This window comes from Prionailurus viverrinus, chromosome A3 (assembly GCF_022837055.1).
Source record: "Prionailurus viverrinus isolate Anna chromosome A3, UM_Priviv_1.0, whole genome shotgun sequence".
NCBI lineage: Eukaryota > Metazoa > Chordata > Mammalia > Carnivora > Felidae > Prionailurus > Prionailurus viverrinus.
In genome coordinates this window covers 21,108,223-21,116,376 of record NC_062563.1, presented here as the reverse complement: position 1 = coordinate 21,116,376, position 8,154 = coordinate 21,108,223, and positions in this window count along the sequence as shown.

Sequence of the window (8,154 nt, the reverse complement as noted above, 5' to 3'; positions counted from 1 at the left end):
TCCTTGTATAAGAAATGACACAGGGGAGAAGGCCATGCGAAGACAGAGACAGAGACTGGAGTAAGGTGGCCACAAGCCAGGGAACGCCAGAAGCCACCAGAAGCTGGAAGAGGCAAGGAAGGATTCTCCCCTTTCATAGGGCGTATGGCCCGGATGACCCCTTGATCTGGGTGTCACCAGTGCAGAACTGGGAAAGGATAAATTTCTGTTGCTTTAGCCACCACGTTTGTGATCATTGGTTACAGAAACAGATGTCCAGGTTGAGTCTGGGAAGGAATCTGAATATGGGTGGGAAGTTTTTAAGCCATAAGGAAGCAGATAAGTTGCCCACAAGATAGAAGATTCCTAGAAGGAAGGGTTTGGAAAGGGCACAAGACCAGAGCTGACAGTCCTGGAGAGGATCCCCTTCTGGGGATGAGGGAGGCCCCGAGGCTGCCTGAGATGGTGTAGGGGGAAGCACAGAAGGGGCTGGCGCTCCGAGACTTACTACAGCCAACAGAGGATCAGAGGAAGCTTGACCACGCAGCCGTGCCGAGTACTGCAGAATGCCTCTCTGCAGCGCCTGGAGGGGGAGCCCCCGAGAGACTTGGAGACCCGCCCAGACCCTCTCCCTGCCCTGCTCCTTACCCGTATCCTCCAGCTGAGAGTTGTTCAGGTAAACCTAACACGCTCAACTATGAACATTAGTAACACTGTAGCATCCTAATGGGGATCTGCGAGAAAAGACCAAATCCAGAAAATTCAAAGTCAAGCTTGTTAGCAGAAAACACTGAGGGAAAAAAAGCCAGAGGAAGATTGCAATGTGTCATTCAGACATGAATTAAATAGGCAAGCACATATAGTCGGGAGGGTACCACAACAGAAATGGAAAGCTTTGGGTAGAAATGACCAGATGGATGTGAAATGGGAACTGACAGGACCCAGGAAAGAAACTGAATAAAACCGAAAAACGATCTCAGAAACCTAAATCCAAGATGCTCAAGGGGGAAGGTACTCACCCGGAAAGAAAGAAAACGAAATAACCAAATGAGAGAGAATTAAGAGAAAGTTACAGATAAGGCAAAGGAACCTGAATCAAGCTGAACATCGTTGAAGAAAATTTGACTGTGTTGAATTTTATATTGTAAAGGAAGAAGAGAAACAATGGAACGAAATTCATGTTTAAAGGGTAATTGAATAATACTTTACCCCTTAAGAGAAAATGTTCTGAATAGAAGTACTGCAGAGACATGCTGTGTACATGCTTGGGAAAACTGGCTCAGAAGTGCCAACTCTAAGAAAATCCTAGCCAAATAAGTCCTCTGGGCCTTCAGGAGAAAAGACAAAGTGATTTGCACTATAAAGGAAAATTAGGTGTCATCAGACTTTCTAAAGGCACCGTATAACACTAGGGAGTTGGCAAAAGAAATTGAATAATGATAAACGAAAATGGTAAAATATGCTTATTTGAAAAAAAACCACAATAACATTTAAGAAATACTACAAAACCTGCTAGCAAAAGACCAACAAAAATTTAGTGGAACGAATAGAGAAAGAACAAATACATGAAATAAGGACATAATACTAAAACAAGAAAAATCAGAACTGTGGGACAAGTCTTTGCAAATACATTTGAAAATATAGATAAAATCATCATGTTTTAGGCAAATATTTACCAAGACTGACCCTGATAGAGATCTATAAAGTTTGGAAAGGCCCATTTCCATACAGAAACGACCATTGTCACAGAGCTGCCCCCTCAAAAAGGCTCCTGATCCAGTTATGTTCACAGAATTCTATTAGCCTTTAAAGACCAGATCCTTCCAATGTTCCTTATTTTCAGAGCATAGAAAACAAAAGAAATTCTCTACATTATTTTTAGGCATAACTTCTATCCAAATCCGATTGCATGCACATGCACACAGACCCACCATAGCCCAGCCTCCCTTAAAAATATCAGTGAAGTAAACACAAGTCAGTTACTTACAAACGGAATCCATCAGCACATGAAAGGATAATACGTGGTGACCAGGTGGTTTTTACTCCGGGAATGCAAGCGTAGCCACCAAATACCGAAAACCTCAGAGTCTTCACACAAGGTGTATTTCGTATGCTGTGTGTCCAGTGAATGTCAGCATGTGCGTGTGGGCTGGGGGTGGGGGGCATGCACTGTCCCACAGAATCATTGCACGCCATCTTAGGATTCTGCCATCTCAATGCAAAGGAAGGAACCAGGAACATCAGGAGTCCGGTCCTGGCTCCGAAATGCTTCCACCAAGAACTGACGTTATATATAGCACACCTACTCAAGATTTCTTTCATTGGCCAGAGCACATAATTTAGCCTTGTGTGATTTAGCATTCCATTTTATCTCCTCTGGCTACTTATGTCTCTGTCATTCTTGAAAGGTGATGTAGAAGTTACAGTGTACATGCTTAGCTTATCATAGTCTGCCATTACTTAATTCTAGAACACTTCACCTACAGTGTAAGAATGTTGTCACATAGAACTCCATTTTTCACATTGGAGAGTTGCTGTTGGTATCATGTGCTTTGCTATTCACTTATGGTGTAAACCCTGTAACACATTTTTAATTTTTTAAATTTAGTCGGTAGTCTTGGAGAAATCTAGAAAGATAGGGTTTTACCTGCATGTTGACTCTTACTGGTCAAGAAAGTGATGGGGGGGGGGAGGGGAGGCTTCCTTGGCTAGAGTACTCGCACATTCTTCTCAGGAAATGCCACAGGACAGGCGGAGGCTTCCTTCTGGAAGGAAGATTTTGGAAACCATCTAGAAGAAGTGTACTGGGATTCTCCCCATAGCCATTCCCCAACCTGGACAACAAGAGTTGTCTGGAAGATGCATTCACCTGCTTGGTTCTTTCCAGCCTGAGTAACATTTTGTTGAACACTTGGCTGGGAGGGGGCTGTATTGGATCCTGCCAGCCCTCTCCCAGCCTGGACAACCATCTGGGGATTGCCCGGGAGCCAAGTTGATGGGCATTCCTCAGTCTAGACGAACCTCTGGAAACTCTTCAACTTTAGTTTGGGAGGAGGAGTTTACTTGATGATCATTCCCCACCTTGGAACACCAGCAGTTCTTTGGACTGGGTCAAATAGAAGTGTTGTTAAATCTAGAAGGCGTTATCCTTGCCAGCAAATGTCCATGCCCTCGTCAGTATTCACAGTAAAGGATGTTCCAAGAGTATGAACTGAGGAAGTCTTTTTTTTTTTTTTTTTAATTTTTTTTTTTCAACGTTTTTTTAATTTATTTTTGGGACAGAGAGAGACAGAGCATGAACAGGGGAGGGGCAGAGAGAGAGGGAGACACAGAATCGGAAACAGGCTCCAGGCTCTGAGCCATCAGCCCAGAGCCCGACGCGGGGCTCGAACCCACGGACCGCGAGATCGTGACCTGGCTGAAGTCGGACGCTTAACCGACTGCGCCACCCAGGTGCCCCTGAGGAAGTCTTTTTGTTGATAGCGGTCCTGTCAGGCTTTGTCATAGGCCTTCCTGTCAGCCATTGTGAAAAGGCACACCTAGTTGCTAAAGTACACAAATAAGAATCTGAATAAAACCAAAACATTTACAAAGACCCCCCCCCCCCGCCCCGAGGAGGAGGAGAATCTAGCCTCTTCTTGGCAGCTCTCCCCACATTCTGGGTCTGACAGTAGGGAAGCTCTTCCAAGATTATTGAGGTAGCTGGGAAGTCTGGGGACCTGCCAATTACACCCAGTTCATCCTGGCATCCCCTCTGTGTGGTGAGGCTTGGGTTTTGGACATAGGATGAGCAAACAGACCTGTGGTGCCCCCACTTTGGGGGTGCACCAAAGGTGACGTGGATGCAGAATATCCCGAAGCCTCTTTTCTGAATTTGGGACTGATGTTGGAGAAGGACCAGAATGAAAAGAGCTTCCAGAGAGTCTGCTTGGGTGAAGAAGATAAAAGCAGGGGGTGGCCGGGGAAGGTGAAGTTCCTGGGCCTTGGCCCCTTGTGAGCTCTGGGAGCAGAGTTGGCAAACTCCCCAAAGTTCTTTTCCTTTCCATCTTCTGAGTTTCCAGGCCTGCTCAAGGCTCGACCTTGGGAATGAAGATCTTCCTCATTGGCAATTTCTAGGGAAGAGACTCTCAGAAAGAAGGAGGCGGTCCCTCTTCCCCCTGAGAGTTTGGAAAAGCAGGCACTCTCCTGAGAGCAGCAGAAAGCTGTTTCAAAGAGCCCGTTCGGATAAAATGCGGGACTCTCATCCTGCTCTGATTTTGGCTGCAAATGTTATTTGTAACAAAGGACTCTCTTAAGTCATCTGGGTTTCAGAGAAATGTAATCGTGCTGTAAAAATAAATCTTCAAAAAGGTTGGTATCTTTAAAAATTAAAAAAAAAAATGTGATTGGTAGCTTTGCTTAATTATATATTGCCCAAATAATAGCATTTCATTTGACATATCTCTGCTTAAAAATGAAGGTAAAACTATTTGTCCGTTGTCTGTATTTGCAATTTCCCTCTTCTTCTTTCTCCTCTGACTATGACTTTGAATTAACAATACACGCTTTGTATATTTGGCTTTGGAACTGTGTATATGTTACATGCAGTTATAAAACAAACCAACTTTTTATTCACAATGTGAGCACAATCCTTAAAAATCAAAAGCAGAGTGGCACAAGTGAACCTCATTATCAAGTTGGCAGCTTACTTACACAGAGGGGTCTTAGTTTATGTCTTGAATGAGGTGACTTTAATTAGGTGATTTTATTTTAAGTGACTTTTTTCACAGCAATGAAGAAAAAAAGTCCAGTAAGTGAATGTACATCTTTAGTGGGATATAGTCTAAGAACAAAACAACTGTAAGCAAATCTTGCTGTTTTCAGCAATTATGTTGTTAGTAATGGCATTGGTATGGCTATTCTGAAGATATGAATATATATATATACACACATATGTATACATATATACACACATATATGTGTATATATACATATATACATATGTGTATATATATGTATACATATATATGCAAATAATTATGTTAATGTTGTTAGAAACCAACATTTCCAGCCTAACAGACCAGAGATAAAAATATAAAATCAAAAATTAAAAGTCCTATAATCCTGAATTTGGATCACAAGTATCAGAGCACATGATGTATTTTCTCTCTGAACATAGTACCGTCTTACTTGAAATAGGATCTAGAAATAATGAACAACTCAGTATCAAGGAACACCCCCAGTGTGGCTTCCCATTAAAAGGAACCAGGGCTCATTAAAAGGCACTGTTTCTTATTAAAAGGAACCAGGGCTCCTTGGAGAAATGACGGCTTCCTGTTCTGGGGCAGGAATTATACAAGATGAACCTGGAAAATCTTGTTGCATCAGAAAGCAAGGAAACTATCAAAGATTCCCAAAGACTCCCGGGTCGTCTTGAAAGAACCCAGGAGCTAACTTGAAGTGGCTCCCACTGGCCAAGGAATGAGATCGTTGGAGCATCAGAAAGAATACAGATGAAGGGTTAAAGCACATCAGATGTCGAAATCCATGAATTCATCATTGGTAATCTTTGGAGGAATCAGCTCATAATTTTGAAAAGGATATAAAGTGAAAGAAGCAGGTATTCATCTTGCCTTTCCCGTACCAAATGTACCCCATGGTAAACAGATACATGACAGGGGAATTTTTCTTTATAGAGGATTCCCAGCTAATAGAAGAAGAAGGAATGATAGAATACCACCATTTTCCAGGGCGCCCGGGTGGCTCAGTCAAACGTCCAACTCTAGATTTCAGCTCCGGTCACGATCTCATGGTTCACGGGTTTGAGCCCCGCATCGGGCTCTGCGCTGACCGCACGGAGCCTGCTTGGGATTCTCTCTCTCCGTGTCCCTCCTCCACTCTCACGCTGTCTCTCGGTCTCTCTCAACAATAAATAAACATTAAAAAAATAAAATTAAAGGGGCACCCGGGTGGTTCAGTCGGTTGAGCGTCCGACTTCGGCTCAGGTCATGATCTCGCAGTGTGTGAGTTCGAGCTCCGCGTCGGGCTCTGTGCTGACAGCTCGGAGCCTGGAGCCTGCTTCGGATTCTGTCTCCCTCTCTCTCTGCCCCTCCCCTGCTCACGTTCTGTCTCTCTCTCTCTCTCTCTCTCTGTGAAAAATAAATAAACATTAAAAAATTAAATTAAAAAGCATTAGTACTCTCATTTAGCCTTGTTTTGTTTGTCACATAGCGATATGTCTTAGATGTCATTCCACGTCGTTGCATACGGAGTGGCTTCTTTCTCATCTTTGAAAAACGTATGTATGTGTATATGTGTCACAAACATGACAACTCCATGAGAATGTGATCAGCATGTCCATGACCTATATATGCTTTCCCCACAAACAGTAGCGTGTTATGCACAGTATAACAGTATATCTTGGAAATCATACCACATCAGTACAAAGAGAACCTCCGTGTTCTTTCTTTCATCTTTGTTTTTATGTTATGTTCCATGGATAACTCATTCACAGCCTTCTGAAAAACTGCCCCCCGACCCTTTGCCCTTTTATACTAAGAACTGTGGTAAGAATTGCAAACATTTTCCTGTAATGGGTGTTTGTCATTTGACTTTTGTTGAGGTATTTTTCCATGCATAATTCTTTATGGTCTCAAATCAAGCAGTCTTTTAAAATTGCTTTTGGGGGGCGCCTGGGTGGCGCAGTCGGTTAAGCGTCCGACTTCAGCCAGGTCACGATCTCGCGGTGCGTGAGTTCGAGCCCCGCGTCGGGCTCTGGGCTGATGGCTCGGAGCCTGGAGTCTGTTTCCGATTCTGTGTCTCCCTCTCTCTCTGCCCCTCCCCTGCTCATGCTCTGTCTCTCTCTGTCCCAAAAATAAATAAACGTTGAAAAAAAAAATTAAAAAAATAAATAAATAAAATTGTTTTTGGGTTTTTTTTTTAATTTTTTTTTCCAACGTTTATTTATTTTTGGGACAGAGAGAGACAGAGCATGAACGGGGAAGGGGCAGAGAGAGAGGGAGACACAGAATCGGAAACAGGCTCCAGGCTCCGAGCCATCAGCCCAGAGCCCGATGCGGGGCTCGAACTCACGGACCGCGAGATCATGACCTGGCTGAAGTCGGACGCTTAACCGACTGTGCCACCCAGGCGCCCCTTGCTTTTGGGTTTTATCTCATCTTTAGAAAAGCTTTACTCTGAGATCATGAAAAAAAATCTTATGTGTTCTTTCCATGTATTTAGTTCTTTTAAACCTTTTAATGTAAAAAAACATAATGGCATACAATATAAATGCATATAACTTAACAACTTGTTAGAAAATGAGCACCTGTGTAATCATGGTGGTCAAGAAACTGAACATTGGCGTCCATGCCCCTCCCCGGAAACCCCCAATATGACCTTTCCTGATCAAAATCTGTCCTTTTCCCTTGTTAAGAAGCCACTGTATCAACTTCTAACATATTCTTTTTTGTGCTCTCTATAGTTTTGCCACCTAATTGTGCATCCCTAACCGTGGTCTTTAAGACGCATCCCTGTTGTGGGGCACCTGGGTGGCTCAGTCAGTTGAGTGTCGGGCTTCGGCTTAGGACACGATCTCACGGTTCGTGTGTTCGAGCCCCGCATCGGGCTCACGGCTGTCGGCACGGAGCCTGCTTCAGAACTTCTGTCCCCTTCTCTTTCTGCCCCTCCCCGGCTCATACTCTCTCAAAAATAAGCATTAAAGAAAAATTTGAGACCCATCCCTGTCGCATGTAGCCGTGGTTCGCTCATGCCCGTTGCTCTGGCGTATTTCACTGCGCGCATGCATCATGATTTATCTATCCAGTTGGAGTTGCTGTTGGGAGGTTTATGGTAGGACTCCAGCTGAATTACTTTTCGGATAACTAGCCAATTGTACCAACAATATTTATTAAGTAATCTGTCTTTTCTCCACTGATTTAAATGCCACCTTCATTATTTATTAAATGACCTTATATTTTGTGGTTTACTTCCAGACTCACTCATCTGCTCTATCCGTCTCTCTGTCTGTTCCTGAATTCATAATGAACTCTTACCTTGTTGCACCCTTTAGAACGCAGAATTCTCTCTCTTCTTTTAAGGACTTCAACATTTTTTTTTCCTGCATGATCCTTGGAATCAGTTTGTGAAGTTCCAGAAAAATCCTGTTGGAATATTTATTTGCATCCCATTAAAATT